Below are 15,734 nucleotides of genomic sequence, written 5' to 3' on the forward strand. Positions count from 1 at the left end.
ACTTCTTTTGTCATTCCTGCTTGCAGTTTTCTACTTCAGTTCATCACATACCAAATATTTGGGTATCCTACTGTCATCCATTCTCTTGACCAATGTCATATAAAGGTATTCTATTGCTTTGTGATGGGCAGTAGTTTGGTTTGGAAAACTGACTATATCCTAAAACTTCATTATCTTGCTCATTCCTTGCTATTTCATTTTGAGAATGCCATACAGTGGGCACTGATGGAACATATCTTGAAGCTCAATGTGGTCTCATACCCATATAGACAACTGCATATTTATCACCTACTTGCAACTCAGAAAATCACATCCTCAAGTAGGACTGAGTGAGCTGGACAATGAATGTAGGAAGGAATTCCAGCATCTACTGTAAATTGAACTTTAAAGAACTTAAAGGAGCTATTGAAAAACACTGTGTCCCTATATCCTTTCCCAAATCCACAAGGTTCAGAACTTTTTTAAGCTCTCCTAGATGATGTCAGTCCATCAGTCACATTTATTGAGTGCTTACTGTGTGCAAGACTGCAATAAGCACTTTGGAGAGTACAGTATAACAGAGTTGATAGATATATTCCCTGAACCCAAGGAGCTCACAGTCTACAGAGGAAGAAATACATTATGGATATGAACTTAAAGTGCTTTGAGACCAAGGGAGGGATGAATAAAGGGTACAAATACAAGGGTGATACAGAAGGGAGAGAGAGAGAAATGAGGAGATCTTAGTTGGGGAAGGTCTCTTGGAGGAGATGTGATTTTAATAGGGCTTTGAAGGTGGGGACAGTGATAGTATGTTAGATATGGAGGGGGAGGACGTTCCAGGTGAGGAGTTGGGCCTTGGGTTTGGGGGGTGGAGATGAGATAGACAAGATTGGGGTTCAGCTAGTAGGTTGGTGTTGGAGAAGCAACGTAAGGGTGTTGTGTGGTATAAGGAAATTGGTGAGATAAGATATTTCAGGGCTAGGTGATTGAGTGCTTTAAAGCCAATATAACTGTGGGGAGTCCACAAAAAGCTGCCTTATTTGTGACTGTTTGTAATACCACAAACAACTACAACAAGGAAGAAACTGGCAAAGGCAGTGATGGGCTTTACCTGAGGCAGGTGATTGCAGGACTGTGGGGGCAGATCATGGAAGGAGGCAGGGATTTTCCTGTTTTACCCAGGAACAGGCCTAGGCCAATCAGTGACTGCTAAATAGAGCCACAGCTGTGATGCCTAAGGCAGGTAAAAGGCGGTTGCTTTGACTCAACAGGGAGCACCTGGAGGTGGCAGGGAGGCATGCAGAGAAGGAAGCCTGCTGAGATCAGCAGAAGGCAGAAGTACTTGGAAGCAGAAAGAAGAAGTATGGGCAGAATGGACTCCTGTGACCACAGAGTGGTATTGGATCCTTGGTGGAGTGGATTGAGAGAGTGTGTGTATGTGTCCCTTGCACATTGGTAAAACTAAGTAAAAACCCTTTTCACAATAACCTTGGTGATCAGAGGTGTGGTTTGACTTCTATTTCACCGAGACTCGACTGCTCCAGAAAGGTTCTGGTTGGTACGAACTGGTGGCTCATGATAGTAATAGAGTTTCTGTTTGATGCCGAGGTGGATGGGCAACTACTGGAAGTTCTTAAGGAGTGGGAAAGCATAGACTGATTGTTTTGTAGAAAAATGATCTGGGCAGCAGGGTGAAGTATGGAACTGAAATATGGAGTGAGAGGAGGCAAGGAGATCAGCATGGAGGCTGATGCAGTAGTCAAAACAAGTGTTTGGATTAGTGTAGAAGCAGTTTGGATGGAGGGGAAAGGGAAGATTTTAGTGATATTGTGAAGGTAGAACTAATAGAATTTGGTGACTATTATGTGAGTTGAATGATAAATGAGTTGAGTATAATGCCAAGGTAAGGAAGAAGGTGATTCTGATTAAAGTGATGGGAAAGTCAGGGGGAGGACAGGTTTTGGATGGGAAGATGAGGGGTTCTCTTGTAAATATGTTAAATTTCAGGTGTCAACAAGATATGGTATATAAAAAACCTTTAGAATAATCTCACAATGTCAATATAAGAGCATATTCTATTTGATAAAAATTAACTATTTATGAATGGGCTTCTTTACAATTGTTATGCTACATGGGTTATAGCCACTTCTGTGATAAGCCTATTCATAGTTTTGTCTTTCCAGAAATGTTTTTATTCCAAAATTCACATTGTTAAACAGACCCTCTGGTGTTATATTTTCATTAACATGCTTCTAATAACATATCACTGATTGCCATCTGACTGTGGCAACTACAGTAAGTTTTAGTGGTTTGATATTGAAATAATACACTTTTAAGTCATTTTTAGCCTAGTGGCTTTACCTCTGGTACTAGTAACTGGTGAATGTGACTCACCTATCACTGGCCTTGGAACTATCTTATCACTAGCTTTATGGTAATTGTGAATATAGTCATGTATAGTCCTGGAGTCACACTGCTTTGATTTAGGTTTAACACATTTTAGAACAAAAGACAGCACATTTCCAAGAGTGAGGAGACAGATAAATGTTCTTCAGCACTGGTATTTACCCTTTCAGAGTTATTCCACTACATTCTAGATCTCTCCAGCTTTGAATACTAAAAAGCAATAATAATACACCTTGATGGAGGTAATTAAAATGAAGGCTGTATAAGAAATTTCAAGGTTTGGTGTATTTATAAGACTGGTTTTTTTTGTGGTTCTTTTTTTTAGCTATATGAGACTAGAAAAATGGCATATGCTCAAACAAATTCTATCCCTTTGGGTTTCTTTAGGTAAAGAAATCAATTGTGTGGAGTTGTGGAACTTCTTCTATCCCTTTGGGTTTCTTTAGGTATAGAAATCAATTGTGTGGACCCAATGTGATGATCTCCTTTCCAACTGACATAAGGGATTGAGGGAAGATATCCTGAGCATTATTGAGGAAGGCTGATCACTCGTTTGTTTTGATGATGCAGAGATTTTTATTGGCAATGAATTGGTTAGTTTGCTAAAATGTACATAACCATGGCAAAAAAAAAAATCACCAAATGTGCACAGATGTAAACTTCTGTGAAGTAAGGGGATGCCTGTGTTGCTACCAGGTATAAAATTCAATATAGAAAAGGAAGATGTACCATGTGGTTGCTGTTCTATTCTTAGAAGCATCCAGGACAAATATCAAAATTTAAAGGAAGTCCAATTACCCTTCTCTTTAGGTTCTACCCATGGGGTAACATGCAGGGAAAGAAATAAGCATATTTGTGAGCTGAACTCCTACTGCCATATCACCAATTCACCAAAACAAAAATATTAGTATCCTATATTATGGCTACTGCAATGCAAGACTTCCACTCTTTACTTTCATTATTCCAACAAGCATCTATACTGCACACAGTTTTATTAACACACCAAAAACAAATAATGCACATTACACTTTACCTTAAATACAATATATTGCTGGAACGGAGCATGATCACATTAAAAAAAAAGTATCGCATTTAAATATTATTGTAAAGTATTAAAATTAATTACAATTAGTATGAATGTATGACTAACGTAATATTTCTCTGTGCCCTAACGTTCTAGCTAGTATAAATTTTGTACCATTTAGAGAAGCCTATCTACCTCTATTTTCTCTTGGAAATATACATTTTCTTGTCTTTATGAGTTTTGAAAATCTTTAGGTTTCCTTAGCAATGATAACAAACATGTTTTGTTATAAATCATGAGAGTTCTGAGGAAACACAACTAACATTCAAGGCATTCAGATGTTTGACTTTGTCTCTTACTGATGTTAGTTCAAGTATTGGTAAAATGATCATGAAGGACACTTTTTTGCACTCTAGTCTGGGAAAATTCTCAAGCATTTTTTAATGGAAAAATGTATTTTCTGGCCCATGATCATTGGTTATTTAAATGGTTGCTTGAAAGTTCCTTTTGAATCTTAGACAAAGACCCTTGGGCTAAAATGTGGGATATATTTTAAGCTTTCCTGATTTATCACATAAAGCAACAATGTTTAACTTCTTAGTGGAAATTACTAGTCTGAAAATGTGGCACAGATTACTTGGGGTAAACACGGATAAATAAATTAGCATACTTTGTGTATTTTACAATCTTTTTGCATTATTTCATTTATTCATTTTTCTTAATACATCAAAACCTTGAAGCATAGAAAGCATTATAATCAAATTTGTCCATGAGACTAATATACTACATGAAACTAATATACTATTATATGCTGTATTCTTTAGGTTTTCAAACTTCTAGTTTATAGCCTAGACTGGTCACATGGAATTGTGCTTTGTCACTTCTGAAGGGAAAATCATTCTGAGGCAATGTAGAGGAAACCGGGAGAGCTAGTTAGGTGAGTTTGAATTAATGAAACAAGTTACCTGAGGTGAAGTGAGTTGCCGCCTTTTCTGGCATTCTACAGTGCTCCATCCCATAGCTGAAAGTGGCAGAAATCTCAATCTTTCAACTTCCTTTTTCAATTTACCATCAGGAACCTAGGACAGGAAGCAATTTTTGATGGTCCATCTTGTTTTTCTATTCCATATTTCCATCTCTCTCTCTCTCTCTCTCCCCTCTCTCTCTCTCTCTCTCTCTCTCTCATCTTCTATTCTTTTTCCTACATTCCCAGGTGAGGTTCAGGTCAGGATTTATAATAAAAGAGTTTAAGGATTAAAACAACAAGAGGGGAAATCTTTTATAATAAGAAATAGCTTAGGGAAATATTGACATTTCTATTACCCAGAATTCTTTCCACAAAATACACCATTATTATAATGACTAGCTAAGTATAGTTTAATGTGATACTTGTTATCAGTATCCCTGTCAATCTTTTTTCCTTTTTCTTCAAATCATTCTCTTAGAAAAAATTCTTAGAAAATTGTTACTCTGCCCACTTTGTAATAAAGGCCAAATCCAGAATGTCAAAATATCAAAGAAATTTAATTTGAAGCCAAGAATAATGGTTAGAGATAATCCTGTTCATAATTCCCCAAAGGAAAACCTAGAAGCAAATGGGTGTTATATCCCTTAATGCATTACTCAGGTGAAATGAAATCAATACAATTGACATGCATGTATTTTAAAACAGGTCATATTGATCACATCATATTTGGATAAAATTGATAATTAGATCTAAAGAGAAAGAATAGAGTTTATAAATATTAAATTACATAAAATATGCAAAATCCAATTCTTAACTATCCAGTTTTAATGGGAATTGTCAGTTTCTGGTTATCTTGCTTAAAATAAGTTTCCTCTCCTGTATAATTATTGGCCATGGAACTCCACGCACCAACCTGATAGAGAGGTGAAGATGAGGGTAAGCAGCCATTTCCCACAATACCCAAGCTTCCTCTGTGAGCATTTACTTAAAGAAGGCACAAGATGGATCTGAGAGTTACCACAAATGCTCAATCATGCTGGACCAGGTGAGCTGTAACCCACTGGGGATAGAATTTTAAATTTGGAATACTATTAAAATGCTATTGTTGGCAGAAATCTTGGGCAGACTAGTCTTCAAGTACAGTCAACAATAATGGAAAAATGAAATTGTGCTCTACAATTCCTTCACTTATTGCAGCTGATGAAAAGTAAAGTAGTCAACTCGAAAACCATCACACAAACAACTTCTGAATAGGAAAATCACAACATGTTTTTGAGATAAATAGTATATAAAAGGCAATGGCACCATACAGGATAGAATAAAAATATTGGGAGTGAAAAGGGAAACTTAAAAGAACTGCGGTAAAATGTGTGTATATGAGTGTGTATGTGTCTGTGCCTGTATGAGCACATGGATTTCTAATTGGCTAATTGGTGTTTGACTTTGTCTCTTGCTGGTGTTATCCCTAAATCACTGTTCCTCTGTCTCCTCCAACTTCGCATATGCCCTCCCAAGTCTATTCCTATGCTCTGCATCTGCCTTGCCCCCATCTCCCTAATCCTTGATAAAGCAGAGTAATCCACTAGGATATATCAGTGTGTGTTTATAAGTATATAGTGCTCTGTTTGTGGGGAGGAGGAGGGAACATTGAATTCAGACAATCACAAGGAATTACTGGGACTGGACATGTATTTTGTAGAAAGATTGGGGGGAAAAAATAGTGCAAAGTCTTAGTGGGGCTTCAGTCTAATCCTTAAACAAAAAGAATGTCTTACACAGGGGAAGAAGATAAAAAGGGAAAAGGATGTTAAAAATTGGATCCATAATCATATCAATAGATGCCAAGGGGTAATCATCCCCATCACTCCCCCAGCTCCATCCTCCCATTCATCCTTTGATGTGATGTTTGGGGATTAGAAGAAAACCAGAGATCAGAAGAATGTGCATGCCCAGTATACCATGTTTGTTTAGAATGTAAACTGTAATCTCATTGTAGGCAGGGATCATACTTACCAACTCACCAAAACCTGCTGGTCTCACCTTCACAACATCGCCAAGATCCACCCTTTCCTCTTCACCCAAACTGGTACCTTGCTAGTACAAACATTCATAATATCCTGACTGGACTAATTCATCAGCCTCCTTTCTGAATTCCCATCCACTGGTTGCTCCCCACTTCAATCTATACTTCACTGCCCGTATTATCTTTCTGCAGAAATGCTCTGGACATGTCACTCCCTTCCTCAAAAATCTCCAATGGTTGCCTATCAACTTTCACATGAAGCAAAAATTCCTCACTCTTGGCTTCAAAGCTCTCCATCACCTTGCCCCCTCCTACCTCACTTGTGTTCTCTCCTTTTAAAGCCCAGCTTTCACACTCCACTCCTCTGGTGCTAACCTCCTCACTGTGCCTCGTTCCCACCTGTCCTGCCATTGATCCCTGGCCCACGTCCTACCTCTGGCCTGGAATGTGCTCCCTCCTCACATCTGCCAAACTAACTCTCTTCCCCTCTTCAAAGTCCTACTCAGAACTCACCTCCCCCAGGAGGCCTACCCAGACTGAGTCCTCCCTTTCCCTCTACTCGTCCTCCCCTCCCCATTCATTCATTCAATAGTATTTATTGAGCGCTTACTATGTGCAGAGCACTGTACTAAGCGCTTGGAATGAACAAGTTGGCAACAGATAGAGACAGTCCCTGCCGTTTGGGCTTACAGTCTAATCAGGGGAGACAGACAAGAACAATGGCAATAAATAGAGTCAAGGGGAAGAACATCTTGTAAAAACAATGGCAACTAAAGAGAATCAAGGCGATGTACATTTCATTAACAAAATAGGGTAATGAAAATATATACAGTTGAGCAGACGAGTACAGTGCTGAGGGGATGGGAAGGGAGAGGGGGAGGAGCAGAGGGAAATGGGGGGAGAAGAGGGTTAAGCTGCGGAGAGGTGAAGGGGGGGCGGTAGAGGGAGTAGAGGGAGAAGGGGAGTTCAATCTGGGAAGGCCTCTTAGAGCTCAGTCTGGGAAGGCCTCTTGAATTAGTTTGGCGGAGGTGAGGAGGGAGGGCATTCCAGGACCACGGGAAGACGTGGCCCAGGGATCAACAGTGGAATAGGCGAGACCGAGGGATGGTGAGGAGGTGGGCAGCAGAGGAGCAGAGCGTGAGGGGTGGGCAGTAGAAGGCAAGAGAAGGCATTCCTTCTCCTGCCCTTTGCTCTTCCCCCTTCCCCTCAGCATTATGTGTATTTGTACATATTACCCTATTTATTGTTAATGCTGTGTCTCTATCTTCTATTTATTTTGATGATATCTGTGCTAGACTGCTTGTTTTGCTTTGCTGTCTCCCCCATTTAGACTGTGAGCCCTTTATTGGGCAGGGATTGTCTCTATCTGTTGCCGAATTATACACTCCAAGTGCTTAGTACAGAGTTCTGCACATAGTAAATACTCAATATATGTACTAATGAATGAATGAATATCATCAAAATAGATAAGTAGAACCAGTAGAAAGGGGGGCTCAGTCTGGGAAGGCCTCCTGGAGGAGGTGAGATCTCAGTAGGGCTTTGAAGAGGGGAAGAGAGTTTGGCGGAGGTGAAGAGGGAGGGCATTCCAAGACAGCATGGACATGGGCCAGGGGTCAACGGCGGGACAGGCACGAACAAGGGACCGTGAGGAGGTGAGCGGCCGAGGAGCGGAGCGTACGGGGTGGGCAGTAGAAGGAGAGAAGGGAGGTGAGGTAGAAGGGGGCAAGGTGATGGAGAGCTTAAAAGCCAAGAGTGAGGGGTTTTTATTTCTTGTGAAGGTTGATAGGCAGGCACTGGAGGTTTTTGAGGAGGGGAGTGACATGCCCAGAGCATTTCTGTAGGAAGATGATCCAGGCAGCAGAATAAAGAATAGACTGGAGTGGGGAGAGACAGGAGGAAGGGAGATCAGAGAGGAGGCTGACACAATCCAGCCGGGATATGATGAGAGCTTGTACCAATATGGTAGCAGTTTGGATGGAGAGGAAAGGGCGGATCTTGGAGACTCTGTGAAGGTGAGACTGGCAGGTGTTTGACAGATTGGATGTGTAGGGTGAATGAGAGAGCAGAGTCAAGGATGACACCGAGGTGGCGGGCCTGTGAGATAGGAAAGATGGTAGTGCTGTCCACAGTGACAGAGAAATCAGGGAGAGGATAGGGTTGTGATGCCTGTTTACTTGTTTTGTTGTCTGTCTCCCCCTTGTAGACTATGAGCCCGCTGTCGGGTAGGGATCATCTCTATCTGTTGCTGAATTGCACTTTCCAAGTGCTTAGTACAGTACTGTGCATACAGTAAGTGCTCAATAAATACGATTGAATGAATGAACTCTGTTGTATTTTCCCAAGCTCTTAATACAGTGTTCTGCACTCAATAAATATCGATTATGTTCTTACAACCTTATTCTGAGTATAACACAGTGGCAATCCTAACAGCATAGTGAATCCATCTCAAGGGCATTTCTGATTTTTAATGGGACTAATGGGATCAGATGTGTTAGTCATTATAGAGGAATTTAATACCATAACTAGTTTTCTTTGCATTTGGTTCAGAGACACTTTAAATGTAGTAAACTGTGGGCTGCAGGTAGTGGGAACTAAGTGTTCCCAGACTCTCTTCTTCCCTTTTCTCTGTTTGCCTTCAAATCTAAGCTCCTGTCCCTCTATTTTTCCTCTTCCTCCCTTCTTCCCTTTTCCCTCTCTTTTCTCTAGCCTGTGAACTGCTTATGGGCAATGAATGTGCCTACCAATTTGTTGTATTGTACTCTCCCAAGTGCTTAGTACAATGTCTACATACAGTAAGCACTCAGTAAATACCATTTTAAAAAATTCTATGCACATTCTCTTTCCCATTTTTTTGAGTGCAGATTCTCCCCAATCTTCCCATTTCAGCCTTTCAAATTCTGGGTACCTTAGTTGTGTTCCATGCAGCTTGATGCTCCAAATATCTTTTTTCTATTAAAAAAAAAATCTCCAAACAAACTTTGGCACCAGTCTAGGCTCTCATCACTTTCGACTCACATGGTCCCTTTATTGTTGTTTCACATCTATTGATAATTTTATTACATTGTTTTAAGTTGTGCTCCTATGTAGCCTGAAGCCTTTCTTCTGTACCTGTCTCTTGCCAATGCCCAGACTTCTCCTGAGTGCCAAAAATTGCTGTGACAACCTAGTATCATCACAATTGATCAAAGGAAATTGGTATTCTCAACAAGAGAATATATATTAAGGCTTCTTTGTGACTTTGCCTAATAATTTGGTCCCCTTTCCTGAAAGAAGGCCTTCTGGCTTTGAGTAAATTTATTGGGTTTCTGGCATTTACATTATCATATGATAAAATATCATAATGAGATAGATGATTCCTTGATCTTAAGCACTAAGTGAGGATAGGACAGTAGGGAAAGCTTCATATTTAAAGTCATATATCTTTACATTGTCTTGATTGGCAATTTTGCATCCCTTAGGGCACAAATTAACCTAAACTGCCCTTTTCTTTAACACATTTTTTCCCCTTTCTGAACTGCTTCAGTTGGAAGTCTTCTCGGTATCAAACTCTACTTCCTTTTGCATCTCTCCTCATTTCCTCAGCGTGCAATCATCTGAATGGCTTTCAGACCAGTTGGTTGAATCTTCACACTGTTTTGAATGTGCAAGAATCTGTTCCACCCCAAAGGTTCCAGCTCAAAGCTACTGAACTGTGAAAAGGAGATATGAGCTCAGTTCTTTCTAAGGATTCCAGCACAACACCTTAGCAGGTGACCCAAGAAAGCTCTCTAAGCTGTGCTCAAAAGGCTCAGTGCAGTTGAAAACGCTGGAACACAATTTGCCAGGACGGAAATTATAATGACATTACAGTCTTGTTTTGACATTTCATGCTAGCTCCGTCTAACTCTTTGCAGTACAGTTGAATTAAAAAATAAACTATCTGTAGTCTCAATACAACCTGGAAATAATTTGGGAACCAAGAAAGGGTGATATAAAAATTGTGTTAATGCCGCTCTCGCTCCACTAACCCACAACCCTGGATCACCTCCTCCGTCCGCCTCTTACGCTCCTATGCTCGAGCTGCTGAGCGCTGCTGGCGAAAGTCCAAGCACCAAGCCGACCTCACACACTTCAAATTTATCCTTTCCTGCCTTAACTCTGCCCTCTCCTCCGCCAGGCAAAGCTTCTTCTCCTCCCTCATCGACACCCATGCCCGTCACCCCCGCCGATTGTTCCGGACCTTTAACTCTCTCCTTAGGCCCCCTGTTCCTCCCCCTCCCCCATCTCTCACCCCCAATGATCTGGCCACCTATTTCCTCACGAAAATCAACACGATTAGGTCTGAGCTCCCCAAAGTCACCCCTCCGCCTCTCCCCTCCCCCCCACCGACCCCTTCCCATACTTTCTCATCCTTCCCTGCAGTATCCTCAGAGGAGATCTCCTCCCTCCTCGCAAGTGCCACCCCCTCCACCTGCGCCTCGGACCTCATTCCCTCTCACCTTCTTAAAACCATCGCCCCTGCCCTCCTCCCTTCCTTAACTTCTATTTTTAACCACTCAATCCCCAAGGGCTCCTTCCCCTCTGTCTTCAAACATGCCCACGTCTCCCCCATCCTAAAAAAACCCGCTCTTGACCCCACTTCCCCCTCCAGTTATCGTCCTATCTCCCTACTACCCTTCCTTTCCAAAATCCTAGAACGAGTCGTCAACAATCGATGCCTAGAATTCCTTAACTCCCATTCTCTCCTAGACCCCCTCCAATCTGGCTTCTGTCCCCTCCACTCTACCGAGACTGCTCTCTCTAAGGTCACCCATGACCTCCTTCTTGCCAAATCCAATGGCTCCTACTCCATTCTAATCCTCCTTGACCTCTCTGCTGCCTTTGACACTGTCGACCATCCCCTCCTCCTCCATACCTTATCTCACCTTGGCTTCACGGACTCTGTCCTCTCCTGGTTCTCCTCTTACCTCTCTGGCCGATCATTCTCGGTCTCCTACGCTGTTAATGAATTGTACATCGCCTTGATTCTATTTAGTTGCCATTGTTTTTACGAGATGTTCTCCCCTTGACGCTGTTTATTGCCATTGTTCTTGTCTGTCCGTCTCCCCCGATTAGACTGTAAGCCCGTCAAATGGCAGGGACTGTCTCTATCTGTTGCCGACTTGTTCATCCCAAGCGCTTAGTACAGTGCTCTGCACATAGTAAGCGCTCAATAAATACTATTGAATGAATGAATAGTTTCGTGCATTAATTGGTTTCATTTGATTCCATCACCAATCAGCTTCAGTATCATTTGCAAACAATTACCTAAAAATTCTATCGATTAGAAATCAGTTTTAGTTAAAGATCTGGTGTTGGGCTGTCACTGTAACACTAAGAAAATAAAAATTAAATGGCATTGCAAAAGGTACTTTGAAAATAGAATAAGCAAAAAACACTGAACTCAAAATAGCATTAGGCCCCAATGAAGGAACTGTATACTGGGCATAGTTATGAAGTGACTGAACACATATTGCTTTATCCATACACTAATAAGTACCATTGGAAATATCTTTGACAGCAGCAGGATCTTAATATACAATAATTGTGGTATTTAAGTGCTTACTATGTGCCAAGCACTGTATTAGATACAATACAATTAGATCCAACACAGTCCCTGGCCCACATAATAATAATAATGTTGGTATTTGTTAAGTGCTTACTATGTACAGAGCACTGTTCTAAGCGCTGGGGGAGATACAGGGTGATCAGATTGTACCACGGGAGGCTCACAGTTAATCCCCATTTTACAGATGAGGTCACTGAGGCCCAGAGAAGTTAAGTGACTTGCCCACAGTCACACAGCTGACAAGTGGCAGAGCTGGGAATCGAACCCATGACCTCTGACTCCGAAGCCCAGGCTCTTTCCACTGAGCCACACTGCTTAGTGTTCACAGTAAATAGAAGGGAGAACACATATTAAATTTCCATTTTACAGTTGAGGAAATTGAGCCACAGAGAAGTTTACTGACTTCCCCAAGGTCGCAAAGCAATCAAGGGGCAGAGCCAAGATTAGAACCCATGTCCTCTGACTCCCAGGTCAATGCTCATCCCTCAACCCTGACTCTCCTACTTCTCTCCATTCCTTCTGCTTTTACTCCTTTTGCATAGGATACTTCATAATCCAGTCTTACCGAACTCTGCCCTTATCCTAATTATTTTTCCAACTAAAATATCCTCCTTTAGGATCAATCTCCTCCCCTCTGACTTCCTTAACAAGCAAATATTCACCAAGTTATATGAACTATCTTTATATCTCCTTGAGGATACAAATATCTTGCACTTCATTTCCAATTTACCCAAGTACTTAGCACAGTGTTTTGAACATAAACTTGATAGGTCTGCTGATAACTGATACTATTATCTGTACCAGAGCTTAGCACATATCCTGTCTATAGCAGTAAGCTCAGAGAGCCAAGGTTATGCCCTATATTTAAGCTTGTCTCTCTAGACTGTAAATTAGTTATGGGAAGGGAACATGTCTAATTCTGTTGTATTGTACTCTTCCAAGTGTTAAGTACAGTGCTCTGCACATAGTAAGCACTCAATATATATGATTGATCTAGGGACTGTGGCTATTATGACATGGCACTTATGATTCAACCCACATAGTCTTTTTGCACTGAGGTTGTCATCCTTGGGCAGTGTTTGTTGCTACAAATAGGCATAACTCAAGTTTGAGACAAAGCTATGACAGGTAGGAGAGAGAGTGCCTCTGGTAGATGTATTGCTGAGCTTCAAACCTGTAAGGAGAGAACAATGCCTACTCAGTGTTTTACATAGCTTCATTGTGATGTGCAAACCTTGAACACTTCCTGGTCTTATGACACTTCTAGAAAAACTGATCAGCTAAAAGGGGGCCAGAATTGAAGACCTCTAGTAAAATAAGCCCTCCCCTCAGTAGCACCTGGAGATTTTCCAGTACTCTACCAGTCTCAGCTACTGGAGGGAGAATCAAGCAGAGGCCTACCCATTCCATTCCTAGCTTGGGCAATGGCTAGTGAGTGGAAGGCAATCTGCTACAATTCCAAACTCACCCATGCTGGGCAGCAGCCACATGGGAAACAGTAGAGGGAGAAGACTCAAGTTACAGTGCAGAAGGCAGCAGTGGTAAACTACTTCTGTATTTTTACCAAGAAAACTCTATGGATACACTATCAAAATGATTGCAGATGAAGAGCTGGGTGTTCTGGGTGAGATATGTCCGTGGTGTCACTCTGGGTCAAACGAATTGATGGCGTAGGACAAGTAAAATAAGTATATACTTTGTTGAGATTCTTGCTAACCCACTGATTTTCTATTCCTTTGTTCCACATTCTCAAAGCATACTGAAATAACTTCAGTGCAGCTTGAAAATATTAATTAGTTCAAAAATAGTTTGGATAATTGCATAGACAAGGGATCCCAAATGGATTACTAGAGGACTGATGTCAAGAAGTACAGTCTTTCCATAACTCCTGAATTTGTCCTAATATAATCAGAAGCAGAATCTCCCGGACTTGGTTTTCCACTGGTCTGAACCAGTTTGGGTGAGCTTTCATCTCGTTTTATACTAGATCTTTTTTTTTTTTTTAAGCTGGTCTGTCCCCTGTCTGGTAGGGGTAGACATATTTGTAATTTGAGTGCCGGCTTTCTTCTGCCTTGGTTCCAGCCACTGAATCTCACAGCTTGAAAGTTGTGCCTCTACTAGGAAAGAGTTGGGAGGGAACGTTGAAGGTTCTTAAGCAGTGGTCAAGGGTTATCCCCAGACAAATGCTCTAGATTTGGTTGGAATTAGATGAATGTCCCCAAAATGTTCGACATGACATTTTTTTGTTACACTGTATTCCAAGCATAGCACGTATGACTTCATGTGTCCCTGGGTGTCTGTGTCTGCAAGTGCCTTCACTGGCCACCCTAGATTCAGTAATGGCATTCATTATATTCTTAGTTCTCTGACTCAGCCACTGCTTTGGAGAGCAGAAATAATGATTTTGCTAACTGTTTTTCAACATACCTACTCCTGGTTCTATTATTATTATTATTATTATTTCTATTTTTACTTGGGCCAGCAAGTGCTCTCTATCATCTTCTAAGGCCTTAATATTAAAAGGAAAAATGATCATCGCCAACTACAATAGTCTTCACTGAACTGGGTAGACCCAAGAGTGTGGTGACTTGCAGTGCCATAGTTATACAGCCTCTGCCCAAAGGTGTCCCTGAGTACTCTTACCAATGTGCTCATCTTGGGTCTCTGGTGGGTCCAAGGCTGCACTGGGGTCTGCTTCAAGAATGAAGATCCTGGTGGGTAAGAATGGGTGGTAGGGACAATGGTCCTCTGGGCCAGGCTGGTCAAAGAGACCCAAAATTGACTCTGGGAAAGTTCTCAAGTTGCAAACTAGTACAGTTTTGCTCAGATGTTAGGAAAAGGAAAGAAGAGTAGGCACTGATGCTTAGGGTAACTTCTTCAAACCTTTGACAGGCCAAGAATGCCTAAACTACTTGCTTCTATCCTACAATCAGGGAAGAGGTGGAGGGAAACTTTGATATCCTCTGCTCTAGAGAACGGGTTGCTGCACCTCTTCAATTTGAACCCACACAGAAACACAAGTTTGACAGGGCACTTCTAGGACTTGGGAGGTTGTTAGAGGCCAGCCTATAAGAAGCATTTTAAGTTCTGAGGTAAATCTTCCAGTTTATAATGACAATGCTTAGTTATGTTTAGTAATAAGAAATCTTAAATTTTCCCCCTACTATTCCCTTCTCTCAAATCAGAACTGTCCTTCTAAGTGAATGAATATTGCATGAGATCAATGAAGAAAGTGAGACTGCATCTTTAAACTTCCATGCATTCATCTTCTTCCCTAATGTCTAATCTCAGGCCCCGACACAAACAGGCACAGAGAATAACTCTCTGTGTCCTTCATTTGAGAAAGGCCAAGTAAGAGGATGCCCTTAGCTTTTCCTTAGAATCACTGTAGAGTTTTCTAAAACTTTATTGCCATTTTGAAAGTCATTATGACAGAAAATATTGTTTATATTTTAAATACACTGTACTTATCTGTAAAACATAGCTTTGAATTCAGTTCAGCTATTAATATAAGCCTATTTGGAGAGTTATTTGAGAGTTTAGCTATCATCCAAATTTGAATCAAATCCATTATGAACCTTGAACTTTCTTGACAAAAGGAAAATGATCCTGAATTTCTGTCTCCTCCAAAGTGTGTTTTCCAGCCTCTTCTGGATCTCCTACCAAAGTCAGGCTCCAAATTAGAAATTCCAGTGAATCTATCAGTCCAATTTGTTTCACCATTATATAAGTCCATATTCAACAA

At 41.1% G+C, this 15,734-nt stretch overlaps 1 non-coding gene across 1 annotated transcript; it reads left to right on the top strand.

The window, feature by feature from the left end:
• The first annotated feature begins 13,308 nt into the window (after positions 1–13,308).
• LOC114810824 lies at positions 13,309–13,447 on the top strand. The gene has a single exon (XR_003758515.1). It is a non-coding gene; the product is annotated as a small nucleolar RNA SNORA7 (small nucleolar RNA).
• The last annotated feature ends 2,287 nt before the right edge of the window (positions 13,448–15,734 follow it).

Source organism: Ornithorhynchus anatinus, chromosome 3 (genome assembly GCF_004115215.2).
Source record: "Ornithorhynchus anatinus isolate Pmale09 chromosome 3, mOrnAna1.pri.v4, whole genome shotgun sequence".
NCBI classification, from domain to species: domain Eukaryota; kingdom Metazoa; phylum Chordata; class Mammalia; order Monotremata; family Ornithorhynchidae; genus Ornithorhynchus; species Ornithorhynchus anatinus.